Genomic DNA, 14,975 nt, shown 5'->3' with positions numbered 1-14,975 from the left:
GGTAGAATCAATACGGTGAAAAATGACCATACTGCCAAAAGCCATCTACAAATTCAATGCAATTTCCATGAAAATACCACCATCATTCATCACAGAATTAGAAAAAAACAATTCTAAAATTAATATGGCACCAAAAAAGAAAAAAAAGCCCAAAAAGCCAAAAAAAAACTAAGCAAAAAAAAAAAGTCTGGAAGCATCACATTACCTGATTTCAAACTATACTATTAGGCTACAGTTACCAAAATGGCGTGGTACTGGTAGAAAAATAGGCACATAGACCAATGGAAATGAGAACCCAGAAATAAACCCAAATACTTACAGCCAACTGATCTTTGAAAAAAACAAACAAAAACATAAATTGAAGAACACTTTTCAACAAATGGTGCTCAGATACTAGGCCAGCCACATGTAGGAGAATGAAACTTGATCCTCATCTCTCACCTTATACAAAAATCAACTCAAGATGGATTAAGGACTTAAATCTAAGACCTGAAACTATAGAAGTTCCAGAAGATAACATTGGAAAACCTCTTCTAGATAGTGGTTTAGGCAAGGATTTCATGACCAATAACCCAAAAACAAATGTAATAAGAACAAAGATAAATTGCTGGGGCTTAATTAAACTAAAGGGCTTTCACACAACAAAAGAAACAGCAGAGTAAGCAGACAACCTACAAAGTGAGAGAAAATCTTCACAATCTATACATCTGACAAAGGACTAATACCCAAAATCTACAATGAACTCACAGAAATCAACAAGAAAAAAAAACCCATCAAAAAGTGGGCTAAGGACATGAATAGACAACTCTCAAAAGAAGATATACAAATGGCCAACAAATGTATGAAAAAATGCTCAACATCACTAATGATCAATACCACCAAACTCCTGCAAGAATGGCCATAATCAAAAAATAAAAACTAGGTAGACGCTGCTATGGATACACTAAACAGGCAACACTTCTACACTGTTGGTGGGAATATAAACTAGTAAAACCACTGTGGAAAGCAGTGTGGAGATTCCTTAAAGAACTAAAAGTAGAACTACCATTTGATCCAGCAATCCCAATCCTGAGTATCTACCCAGAGGAAAAAAAAGTCACAGGAAAAGATACTTGCACACACGTTTACAGCAGCACAATTCACAACTGCAAAAACATGGAATTGATCCAGATGCCCATCAACCAACAAATGGATAAAGAAATTGTGATTATATATATGTATATATACACACATATACATATACATACACATATACATATATACACACATACACATACACACGCACACACACACACACACAATGGAACACTACTCAGCCATAAAAAGGAATGAACTAATGGCATTCACAGCAACCTGGATGAGACTAGAGACTATTATTCTAAGTGAAGTAACGCAGGAATGGAAAACCAAACATCGTATTTTCTCACTCATAAGTGGGAGCTAAGCTATGAGGATGCAAAGGCATAAGAATGACACAATGGACTTTGGGGACTCAGGGGGAAAGGGTGGGAAGGGGGTGAGGGATAAAAGACTACAAATAGTGCCGGGCACAATGGCTCATGCCTGTAATCCCAGCACTTTGGGAGGGCAAGGCAGGCAGATTACCTGAGGTCAGGAGTTTGAGACCAGCCTGGCCAACATGGTGAAATCCCATCTCTACCAAAAACACAATTAGCCAGGTGTGGTGACACATGCCCGTAATCCCAGCTACTCAGGAGGCTGAGGCAGGAGAAGCATCTGAACCCGGGAGATGGAGGTTGCAGTGGACTGAAATCGTGCCACTGCACTCCAGTCTGGCCAACAGAGCCAGACTCTGTCTCAAAAAAAAAAAAAAAAAAAAAGACTACAAATAGGGTGCAGTGTATTCTGCTCAGGTGATGGGTGCACCAAAATCTCACAAATCACCACTGAAGAAGTTACTCATGTAACCAAACACCACCTGTTCCCCGCGGAGATCGTGCCACTGCACTCTGCATTCCAGCCTGGCCAACAAAGTGAGATTCTGTCTCAAGAAAAAAAAAAAAAAAAAGACTACCAATGTACAGCGTATTCTGCTCAGGTAATGGGTACACCAAAATCTCACATATCACCACTAAAGAACTTATTCATGTAACCAAACACCACCTGTTCCCCAATAACCTATGGAAATAAATTTTTAAAAAAGGGAAAAAAAATGATGTGCTTCATCCCCCACTACACAGCAAATAGTAAAGCCAGGTTTCAGACATCATGAAGTTTAACTAAACCATTATACAAGCAAAAATTTTAGAGAAAGGGATATCTATCTACCTGTCATTGCTAGCTAAAATTCTGTATGGTAGACTTGTATCTTAGATGCAAATTTATAAGGAAAAGAGGAAATTAACTGTATTCAGAGTTACCCTATACAAAGTCCCTTAAGTTTTTAATAAAGTTCTGAATAGTACTGTCTCACAGGCATAACAAACCTAGATTTTCCTTCACCAGTGCATCAGATCACAGTATTTTCTGTACTTCTAGATAAAATAGCTGGTTTGTGTTTAAAGGTTCGTGTTATACAAAAATTATATAAAATACTTTAAACACTAGGAGTCCCTCTGTCACTGAAGTTCCAGGACAGGTTGGCAGAAATGCAAGTATTAGAAGGATTACTACAAATATGCTAACACATTCATTTTAAACCTGAGCTCATTTTATTATCTTCAGGGAACCAATAAATTGTTGGGGGCTTTTTAAAACTTAACAAACTAACAAATTACACACACACAAACACATGTTGATAATGAACTTAAAGTTCAGTAAGATACTTACCCTCTCCCCATTACTAATGGTATATAAAATTTTAATACTTCAGTATCTGTCTCCCTACGCAGCCCATGACCTAGAGAAGACTCAGCACAGAGTAAACATCCAGTTTGTATTTACTGAATGAACCATTCAATATGAATTGCTTATCAGCTCCTTGTATTAGGTACTTTACACACATTATTTCATTTAATGCTCACGATATCCATAAAAAGATTATTATGCCTACTTTAGAGATAAAAAAGCATAATAAGACAGAAGTTGAATAACAAGTTTCAGGTCACAAGCTGATAATCCGCAGAGCCAGGAGTGGAATGCAATTTGACAAAATCCAAAGCTGGTAACTTTTTACAGATTCATCTAGTTCTCACAATGAAGTTCATCTCTTTTCCACAAGGCTACACTGAGAAGTTTTATGAAGAGTTAGGACTTTAGATAATTTAATGAATGATCATGACTTCAGAAAGTGGAGACAGGAAGATCACTACAGACCAAAGAATGAATAGGAACACGAACACAGAAGACAGACTGGAAGAATGACAGTGCCATTAAGAAATTTTGTTTTCTACATTTTAGCAATGTGCATGAATAAGTCTTACAACTAGGAACAACTAAAATTCTTTTCGTCATTTAAAAGAAAAAACAGTAGGTTATCAAGAGGAGAATGGGAGATATATGACAGTTAATTCCTAGATATCTGTTCTTTGATCTACCTGTAACATGTCAAAAAAAGTCATTTACAAAAATCAGAAAGGAGCCTTCCAAGATGGGCCTCACACATATGAATAATATTCATTAAAATGTTATCTTTTTTTTTTTTTTTTTTGAGACAGAGTCTCGCTCTGTCGCCCAGGCTGGAGTACAGTGGCACAATCTCGGCTCACTGCAAGCTCCGCCTCCTGACTTCACGCCATTCTCCTGCCTCAGCCTCGTGAATACCTGGTACTACAGGTGCCCGCCAAAACACCCAGCTAATTTTTTGTATTTTTTAGTAGAGACAGGGTTTCACCGTGTTAGACAGGATGGTCTGGATCTCCTGACCTCATGATCCGCCCACCTCGGCCTCCCTAAAATGTTATCTCTTAATGACCAATAACTCAAACATTCACAACACTTTGTAAAACATACAAAGCTATCAGATCTGCTCAAATGAGACAGAAAAATGACTAAAATTGGCCCATGTAATCATTATTTTTCTATTTAATGAATGGTAAAATCCGAAAATATTCCATATTGCAAACTAAACCTCTCCACTAAAGTACTCTCTAGAATATATGAAACCTTTAAAGGTATAACCAAATTTATCTTTTAAATTCCTGTCAACTTTACCTTGATCTCACAATGATCCCTGTGTCTTTTTATATTAAACTTTTAAAATTACTTATCAAAGAATAAAACTAATGCTTCTAAAATATGGACCATTTTAATCCTGTGGCAATTAATTATCCTTGGAAAAAAACCATAAAACCACTTAAGTGCAAAGTTTAAAAAACATCAAAATAAATTAAAATGTTTTGTAGAATTATATGAAGTGCCCAGGTGCAGTGGTCACGCCTATAATCCTAACACTTTGGGAGGCGGCCAAGGCAGATGGATCACTTGGGGTGAAACCCGACCTCTACTAAAAGTACAAAAAAAAAAAAAAAATTGGCTGGGTGTGATGGCAGAGGCCTGTAGTCCCAGCAACTTGGGAGGCTGAGGCACAAGAATCATTTGAACCCAGGAGGCAGAGGTTACAGTAAGCCGAGATTACACCACTGCACTCCAGCTTGGGCAACAGAGCAAGACTCTGTCTCAAAAAAAAAAAAAAAGAAGTATATGAGGTAATGATCTTAAATTGATGACTATGTTAAAAACAAAAGCAGTAATATAAGATATGTGTCCTCTGAAACAAAAGAAATCTTAACTGAAGACTGAAGATTAAAGATTTTATTCATATGCACACACAAAATGTGTCATATAAATAAGTCTAATTTTATTTATCTTTCTATTAAAATGCTGTAACATCCACAAGGAAGAATACTGTACAGTCACTAAAAATGACAATATAGAGATGTTTTAGTCAATTTAGAAAACAATTTTAATGGTAACTAAAAAAATTAACTAACAAGCCTGTAATCCCAACACTTTGGGGAGGCTGAGGCAGGAAGATCACTTAAGCAAAGGAGTTCCAGACAAGCCTGGGCAACACAGTGAGACCTCAGCTCTGCCAACAACAACAAAAAAATTAATTAACAATATCATGTACATATATATATACATCTCAAATACATACAAAATAAACTGATTTAAAATTTTATCTACAAGAAAATATTTTATGTTCTTATTGTCCAACATTTTGTCACTTTTCTTAATAAGTATATAAATATGACTTTTATGTGTATTATATATGTGAATATATATATATGTGCGTGTGCACACACACACAAACAAAACATATTAATGGCAAATTCTGGCATAAGTGGCCCTTCAATTAATAGCAGGCATTGAAAATGAAACCAAGCCCCAATTATCTTTTCTTACACTGAAACTATGTCAAGAATAACATCTCTTAAATGTAAAAGGGACAACCAAAAGCTTAAGTATACTTCTATTAGACTGCCCAACAGTTAATCACAACCAAATTTTATTATTTTCTTTCTATGCAAGTCTTATAAAACCAAAGATAGAACAAATCTTTTAAATCCAATTTTAGTTTGAATCGTACATTACAAGTAAAGGCATCTATACAGTGCTTTGTAATATGTCAAAAGTTTTCTCTCACAATCTGATTCTCATAATAATGTTAAGAGAAGAGTTAGTTCAATTTGAAAGAGGAGTATCCACACCCACTAGGATGGCCGTCAAAATAAAATTGGAAAATACAAGCATTGGTGAACATGTGGAGAATCAAAACACTAATACTTCAAAATTGCTGGTAGGAATATAAAATTACAAGGCCCTTTTGGAAAATAGCTAGCAAGTACCTCAATGAGTTAAACACAGAATTACCATACGATGAGGTAATTCTATTCCTTGGTGTTACCAGTGGCTGCTTAGGGGCCTGGAGATATGAAGTGATTGCTTAATGGGTTTGGAGTTATCTTATGGGTTGATGAAAAAGTTATGAAAAGAGATAGTGGTGACAGTTGCATAACACTGGGAATATACTTAATGTCACTGAATTGTACACTTTAAAATGGTGAAAACTGTAAATTTTAAATTATGTATACCTGATCACAGGTTTTTTTTTAAAGGGCTGGGGAAAGGTGGGGGTGGGGGTTAGGTCAAGTCCCTGAGAGGCAAAACCTAAGACAAGAACTCCATGTACATGTTTGAGGAACTGCTCTTAGTAAAAAATTTAAAGAAGTGAATGAAGCAACAAAACTGTGGGTTCAGCTAAAGTCCAGCCTCAACCTGATCCCAGAGTGAGCTCTGGAGTCTAACTGGCACCAGGGAAATGTCACATATTGAGACAAAGACAAGGCCTTATACCCTTATATCAACCAGTCACTGGCTACAGGTCACCTACCTACCCCTGGGAAAATGGGAAGCTTAAGATCTCTGGGATTTCTTGGCAGGCAGGTCCTGGCAATTCTGTGGTGCTAGTGAGAACTGAGAGCTGTGAGTCACCAACACTATAGGTGAGGAATAGGTAAATAAACCATCCAGATAAAAAGGAACTGGATGGGGTACTAACAGCATCTATTGCAACGAGGAAAAGGAAGCTTACAAAAATTGAGCGACTTATCTGGGAACACAGAACAGGTAAAATTGGAACTTGAAACTTATTCTCTTTACCTTATAACTCATGCTCTTTTCCATTCCAGCTTTGCATAATTTCAGCCTATTAAAACATAATGGAAAGTCCTATTTTTTCTATTCATTAGCGCTTTTAAGTTTTCCCCCTTATTCTTTTAGTTTATGGTTTTCTTTTATTGTTTTGGGTCTTTTTGGTACAGGGAGGGGTTGGGGATAATTGCTTCATTTCTGCTTGAAATGACCTTTGCCATCAGTTCTACTTCCTGGCAATCTCCTAGTTAACGTTACATCACCTTACAGAAGTGGTTGCTCTAATTTGTGTCCCTAAAAATCCTGTTTATAGCTATGATTTGTATTATTTCATATGTATCATGTGTGCAACAGTATTTACTCTTAACATTGTCAAATACTTGAAAGCAAGGATCATTTGAGTTTGTCAATCTTTATATTATCGGTATGTGGCACCTAATGGGAATCTGAAAATAGTTTGTTGAATTAAACTGTACTTTGTTTTAATACAACTAGAAGAGAGCCAAAGGTAGAGTATTTTTTTAGCTTTGTATCTTTCAGTGTCCTTTAGCAAGTGGATTTGATAAAGTTTACAGCAAGCCACTGTTTTAGACTAGCCTCCTGCACTAAACTTTAGCAGACCAGACCAAACCAAAATGGAATCACTCCTCTTAAGTGCCAAGTAAATGAACTGAACTTTGAGATGGGCCAGTTTTCCAAAAACAGGAGATCCACAGCAACCAATAAGGCCCAGTTTACCTGGAGCCAGCATGATAAGGAAGTCCCCTCTGTTTCAATTGTATGAGGAAAGTAATTTTTTAAATAAATTTATTTCCATAGGCTTTGGGGGTAACAGGTGGTATTCGGTCACATGAGTAAGTTTTTTAGTGGTGATTTGCAAGATTATGATGCTCCCATCATGCAAGCAGCATACACTGAACCCAATTTGTAGTCTTTTATCCCTCACCCCTTTCCCACCCTTTCCACCAAGTCCCCAAAGTCCATTATATCATTCTTACACCTTTGCATCCTCATAGCTTAGCTCCCTCTTATGAGTGAGAATACACAACGTTTGGTTTTCTATTCCTGAGTTACTTCACTTAGAATAATACTCTCCAGTTGCATCCAGGTACCGTGAATGCCATTAGTTCCTTTTTACGGCTGAGTAGTATTCCATCTATATATACATATATGCCACAATTTATCTACTCGTTGATTGATGGGCATTTGGGCTGGTTCCATATTTTTACAATTGCAAATTGTGCTGCTGTAAACATGTGTATGCAAATATCTTTTTTGTATAATAGCTTCTTTTCCTCTGAGTAGATACCCAGGATTGGGATTGCTGGATTAAATGGTAGTTCTATTTTTAGTTCTTTAAGGAAGCTCCACACTGTTTTCCAAAGTGGTTGTACTAGTTTACATTCCCAACAGCAGTATAGAAGTGTTTCCTTTTCACCACATCCATGCCATCATCTATGTTGTTTTATTTTTTGATTATGGCCATTCTTGCAGGAGCATAGTGGTATGGTATTGGGTTTTGGTTTAAATAGGCACAAGACCAATGGAACAGAATAGAGAAGCCAGAAATAAATCCAAATACTTCAGTCAACTGAACTTCAACAAAGGAAACAAAAACATAAAGCGGGGAAACGATACCCTATTCAACAAATGGTGCTGGGATAATTGGCAAGCCACATAAAAGAGAGTGAAACTGAATCGTCATCTCTCACCTTATACAAAAATCAACTCAAGATGGATCAAGGACTTAAATATAAAACCTGAAACTATAAAATACTAGAAGATAACATCAGAAAAACCCTTCTAGACATTGGCTTAGGCAAAGACTTCATGACCAAGAACCCAAAAGCAAATGTAACAAAAACAAAGACAAATAGGTTGGATTTAATTAAACTAAAGAACTTCTGCACACCAAAAGGACGTAAACAGCAGAGTAAGCAGACAACCCACAGAGTGGGAAAAAATCTTCACAAGCTATATATCCGACAAAGGACTAATATCCAGAATCTACAAGGAATTCAAACAAATTAGCAAGAAAAAAAGCAAACAATCCCATCAAAAAGTGGGCTAAGGACATGAACAATTTTCCAAAGAAGATATACAAATGGCCAACAAACATATGAAAAAATGCTCAACATCACTAAGGAAAGCAACTTTGAAACAACCAATTTGCTTTTTGTTTCTTGTTTCTGTTTTCTTCAGCCATTTTTGGCCTATAAAGCCAACTATCTCTGCTCAGTCCATTCTATTTTATAGAATGGGGTGTTGCCTGATCTAGAACTAAAAAAAAAAAGAAAGAAAGAAAGAAAAAAACCCGGGCCGGGCACAGTGGCTCATGTCTGTAATCCCAGCACTTTGGGAGGCCGAGGTGGGTGGATCACGAGGTCAGGAGTTCGAGACCAGCCTGGCCAATATGGTGAAACCTCGTCTCTAACAAAAACACAAAAATAAGCCGGGTGTGGTGGTGTGCGCCTGTAGTCCCAGCTACTTGGGAAGCTGAGGCAGAAGAATTGCTTGAACCCAGGAGGGGAGGTTGCAGTGAGCCAAGATTGTGCCACTGCACTCTAGCCTGGGCGACAGAGCAAGACTCGCATCTCAAAAAAAAAAGCCAATTAAATCTTTAAATTAAATTTGTTGAATTTCTCTTTTTAACAGATTACATGCTGTAGAAAGGCTAAATATGTTGGTAGATGAGAACTAAGTACCAGTATACTACAGATTAGGATCAATAAGAGTTAGTCACTCTCACAAAGTGGATGCTTTATAAATGGAAAAATAATGTATTTGTTATCTATTTAAATGTGTAAGTAGCAACATCTAATAATTATATTTCACTTAAAATAGATTAAAAGACATTTAAAATGGCTTTATACAGGAAAATATTACAGATAAAAGTTACTAATCTCTACCCATCCATCCAAATTAAAGAGGTCTAATTTTGAAAATTTAGCAGAGGAATGTTACTTAATTTAAAGGAAAAATCACTTTGATAATTATGCTCAAAGATGCATTTCAATGAAACCATCCAAAAAACTAAATACGTAATAAATTTTTCCACTATTTTATCATTATGTTTGGCATTACTGATACCATTTAGTATTCTACTGGCTACAAGGCTAGTATCATTTTCTAAAACTAAACAGACTGCTAGCAGAAGCTATTTCAAAGCTACACAAACAGACCTCAGAAAGTTTTCTGTTAAATTTTTTTTCCTAAAAAGAAAGGTCAAAGAGGAAGAACTTATTAGGAATACAGGGTGAGAAAATAAAAGAAGTAGTATCCAAAATAAAACCAAAAATACGAATAGAAAAGAATGGCTTCAAAGATTTTTTTCCAGTTGCTTATCCTAGCAACGTAACCAATTTAATGGGTAAGAATGCCACAAATATCTTAGAAAATGCACAATGCCATTATACCTAGATGCTTTTTAAGCACCAATGGCCGTCATCAGTCAATAATGTACTTAAAATGAAAACGCACTTGAGCACTAAACACAAATAGAAGAAATCAATAGTCTGAAACATTCATTTTTAGAAACAGTTGATTACAGAAACCCAACTGATGAACACCACGGCCTGATCTTCTTTATTGAACACATAAAGTATCCAATAGGAATCACAGAGGAACAGGCATTTTCTTCATGCTTTTATATTTGCTTATTTGTTTGCTTTTCAAAGAAAAGTATTATTTTCATGAGGCATAAATTCCAGAAAATGACATGGCTAACTATATTTTGTAGAACTTTTAAATCTAAGCTATCAGATTCCCTGAACTACCTCAAATGAAAAATATCGGCTTTTAGCTCTAAATCTAAATGAATGGTTTCCATAGTACTGGAACACAACTCGTTTTATCCCACCACCTATATTACATAATATCATGGTCTTTTCATACCAGCTCCAATATAACTACAATATTTATTGCTTCCGCTATACCTACTGCATTTTATGATTCAGGGTTATTACACATATAAAATGACCGATTTGTCACATTTTGAAATTTTCAAGAATTTACAAAAGTCTTTTCAGAAATACACCTACATAAATGCAGCTAGACTATTCTAATAACATTTGACAAAATGTTCCTTCTGCCAACTTGTTTGTTTATAAATTAAATTACATGCCACAAAACTAATTTTCAACCACAGTTTTCAGAGTTCCCTTTCTTTATGTGGTTTTAGTTCATTCAAGCCCTCAGCATTTTTCACTACAAAATCCTTCTGGTCCCTTCTAATATACACTATATACCACATTGTTATCAGATGATTCAAAACCATACATCATGTCACTCCCTGCCTTAAAAATCCAATAATAGAAGTGACTTCGCCAACATAACAGAGTAGAAGCCACTATCTTTCCCAACTCCACACCTGCTCCAACCCCAGAACTGCAGTCATTCTACAAATAACCCACTCCAAGCCCAGGCAATGTGGCTGCACCGGGGCCCACATTTCAGATATCAGAGCTATCACCTTAGTGAGCATCTTCATATTCTTGGGCTAAAAGCCAAGTCCTCACTGCTCATGCCTGTACTCCAGGTACCAAACCAGCTATCACACAGAGCTAGGCACCACCTCTACCTAGAAGCCTCTCTAATTCTGCATATACCTGTACTCCCAATTCTTATATCCATTGATGTGTTCACAAGCCTCCAGGCCTCACACACTGTTGCCAACACGGCAGGTGAGGTGCCTACACCACACATATCACTGCCATTATGGACCCAGATGCCAGAGCCATACTCCCTCCACAAGTACCCAGGTTTCAGGTCTCAACTACAAGGCCACACCACAGGCAACACACATCACAAACTGGTATCACTGCTATTTCAAGCAAGTCCACAAGCCATACCCAGTACCAAGACGAATCTACGCTCAGCCACAACTTCCCTGTTAGGAGTAAAAAGAGATCACAAGGACCTTAGCAGTCATTGTCACCAAAGACCCCAACAACCCTTGCTGCCTAGTCTTGCAGACTAATGTCTGCAACCCTTGATTGCAACCTCAGCTGACAGAGCTACACAGATTATCCAGCTTGAACCCTCACTGGTGCCAGAACTGTTATACCCTAGCCAACAAGCGCCCTCATAAGGTGAAGATCTTTCCACAGCAAAACTAGCTCAAAAAGTCTGCATGGGGTGACTACTCCACCAGGTGCTCAGACATCAACATAATACAACAAGAATCATGATAAACCAAGGAGAGAAAACACCACCAAAAGAATACAATCTCCCAGTGCCTGACCCCAAATAAATGGAGATAAACTGCCTGAGAAAGAAATCAGAATAATCATTTTAGGTGAGCTCAGTGAACTTCAAGAAAATAAATGACCAAAATGAGAAAACTAATAGACTGAAATTATAAAAAGAAACAAATTCCAAAGCCGAAAAACACAATGAATGAAATTAAAAATTTAACGAGTATCAACACTATCAGAACTGATCAAGCAGAAGATCTATGATCTTAAAGACAAATTAGTTAAAAATACATAGTCAAAAGAGAAAAAAAACTACGAAAACTGAAGAAAGTTTATAAAATATATGAGACAGCATCAAAACAGCAAATATTTGGGTCATAGGAGTTTAAGAAGAAGAAAGAAAAAAGGTGATAGAAATCTTATTTTAAAAAACAGCAGAAAATGTCACAAATCTGGAGAAGATATAAATATCAACATATAGGAAGGGGAAAAAATCTCCCATCAGAGTTAATTCAAACAAGAATAGATGAAGGTATATTATAACCAAACTGTCAGAAATCAAACATAAAACATTCTGAAACCAACAAGAGAAAAGAAAGAAATCACATACAACAGAGTTCAGATAAGGCTAACAGCAGTTTTCTCAGTAGACACCTTACAGACCAGGAGAAAATGGGATAACATAGTCAAAGTGATGAAAAGGAGGGGAAAAAATGTCCACCAAGAATACTGTACCAAATTGTGAATTTTAGCTCCAGATCGACTGCAAGAACAAACCAGCAATCCCGAGAAGGAATCACAGACACTCTGAAGAAAGCAGACGGCTCCTGCAGGACCTGGGAGACACCTCAAATACTCTCAGAAGCGGAAAGCCTCTGGAAAGTTTTCCAGCGTGCCCTCCACCTGGAAACAGACTTGGGGCTGTCGTGGGCTGGGCAGCACGGTGGGAATGAGACTAGCCCTTCAGTTTGCTTGGGAGCTGAGTGATGCCTGTGATTGCCGCTTTTCCTCACATCCCTGACAATCCGCATGACTTGGCAGAGGCAGCCATAATCCTCCTAGGTACACAACTCCAGTGACCTGGGAATCTCACCACATCCCCCACAGTAGCTACAGCAAGACTGGCCAGACTGGCCCAAGGAGAGTCTGAACTCAGACACACCTAGCCCCACCCCCACCTGATGGGATTTCCCTAGGCAACCTGGTAGCCAAAGACAAAGCACATACAATCCTGGGAGTTCTAGGGCCCCACCCACTGCCGGTCCCTCTCCACACTACTACAACTGATGCAGAAAGTGCCACCTCCTGGCGGGAGGTCAACTAGCACAAAAATAGAGCATAAACCACCAAAGTTAAGAACCCTTATGGAGTCGGCTGCAACCTCCACCACCTCCACCAGAAAAGGCACTGGCATCCACTGCTGAGAGACCCAGACGGTTCATATCACAGGACTCTGCACAGAAATCCTTGGCACCAGCCAGGAGTTGGGTAGACTCGCTGGGTGGCTAAACCCAGAAGAGAGAAAACAATTCATGCAGTTTGGCTCACAGGAAGCCATAACCACAGGAAAAAGGGGTGAGTACTACATCAAGGGAACCCCCTGTGGGACAAAAAAATCTGAACAGCCTTCAACCCTAGACCTTCCCTCTGACAGAGCCTACCGGAATAGGAAAGAACCAGGAAACCAACCCTGGTAATATGACGAAACAGGGCTCATCAACACCCCGACAAAATCACACTAGTTCACCAGTTTGGATCTTCTTGGATCCAAACCAAGAAGAAATCCCTCAATCACCTGAAAAAGAATTCAGGAGGTTAGTTATTAAGCTAAACGGAGGGACCAGAGAAAGGCGAAGCCCAATGCAAGGGAATCCAAAAAATGATATATGAAGTGAAGGGATAAATATTCAACAAAATAGATAGCATAAAGAAAAAACAATCAAAAATTCAGGAAACTTTGGACACACTTTTAGAAATGCAAAATGCTCTGGAAAGTCTCAGCAATAGAACGGAACAAGCAGAAGAAATTGAGAGCTCAAAGTCAAGGTCTTCGAACTAACTCAATCCAACAAAGAAAAAGAAAACAGAATAATACGAACAAACCCTCCAAGAAGTCTGGGATTATGTTAAACAACCAAACCCAAGAATAATCAGTGTTCCTGAGGAAGAAGACAATTCTAAAAGCTTGGAAAACACATCTGGAGGAATAATCAAGGAAAACTTCCCTGGCCTTGCTAGAAACCTAGACATCCAAATACAAGAAGCACAAAGAAAACACCTGGGAAATTCATTGCAAAAAGATCATCGTCTAGGTACACTGTCATTAGGTTATCCAAAGTTAACACGAAGGAAAGTATCATTAAGAGCTGTCAGACAGAAGCACCAGGTAACCTATAAAGGAAAATCTATCAGATTAACAGCAGATTTCTGAACAGAAACCATACAAGCTAGAAGGGATTGGGGCCCTATCTTCAACCTCCTCAAACAAAACAATCTTCAGAGAAGAATTTTGTATACAGCGAAACTAAACATCATATATGAAGGAAAGATACAGTCATTTTCAGACAAATGTTGAGAGAATTCACCATTAACAAGCAACCACTAAAAGAACTGCTAAAAGGAGTTCTAAATCTTGAAACAAATCCTGGAAACACATCAAAACAGAATCTCTTTAAAGCATAAAGCACACACGACCTATAAAACAAGAATACAAGTTAAAAAGCAAAAACAAAAAAACAAAGTATGAAGGTAACAAAGAACATGATGAATGCAAGGGTACCTCACATTTCAATACTAACATTGAATGTAAATGGCCTAAATGTTCCACCTAAAAAATACAATTGCAGAATGGGTAAGAACTCACCAACCAATTATCTGCTGCCTTCAGGAGATTCACCTAACACATAAAGACTCATATAAACTTAAAGTAAAGAGGTGGTAAAAAGCATTTCATGCAAATGGACACCAAAAGCAAGCAGGAGTAGCAATTCTTATATCAGACAAAAGAAACCTTAAAGCAACAGCAGTTAAAAAAGACACAGAGGGACATTATATAATGATAAAAGGTCTTGTCCAACAGGAAAATATCACAATCCTAAACATATATGCACCTAACACTGGAGCCCCCAAATTTATAAAGCAATTACTAACAGACCTAAGAATGAGATAGACAGCAACACAATAATGCAGGGCGAGGGGGCAGGCCCCGGGGGGCGCGGGGGGCAG

General features: G+C 37.7%; 2 protein-coding genes across 3 annotated transcripts in view; one reads left to right on the top strand and one right to left on the bottom strand.

Annotated features, from left to right (window-relative positions):
- The window catches only part of SUPT3H (SPT3 homolog, SAGA and STAGA complex component), a 548,315-nt gene that overhangs the window by 464,139 nt on the left and 69,201 nt on the right, over positions 1-14,975 (bottom strand). The gene's annotated exons all lie outside the window — the stretch shown is intronic.
- Positions 13,023-14,975, top strand: part of RUNX2 (RUNX family transcription factor 2) — a 242,607-nt gene continuing 240,654 nt past the window's right edge. The window contains exon 1 of the mRNA XM_017878096.1: positions 13,023-13,325. The gene's annotated coding sequence lies outside the window, so the exon portion shown is untranslated. The remainder of the gene's footprint in view (positions 13,326-14,975) is intronic.

This window comes from Rhinopithecus bieti, unplaced genomic scaffold, assembly GCF_001698545.2.
Source record: "Rhinopithecus bieti isolate Rb0 unplaced genomic scaffold, ASM169854v2 scaffold_9981, whole genome shotgun sequence".
Taxonomy (NCBI): Eukaryota; Metazoa; Chordata; class Mammalia; order Primates; family Cercopithecidae; genus Rhinopithecus; species Rhinopithecus bieti.
Note: the sequence above shows the minus strand (reverse complement) of the source record. Positions and strands in the feature narration are given on the sequence as shown.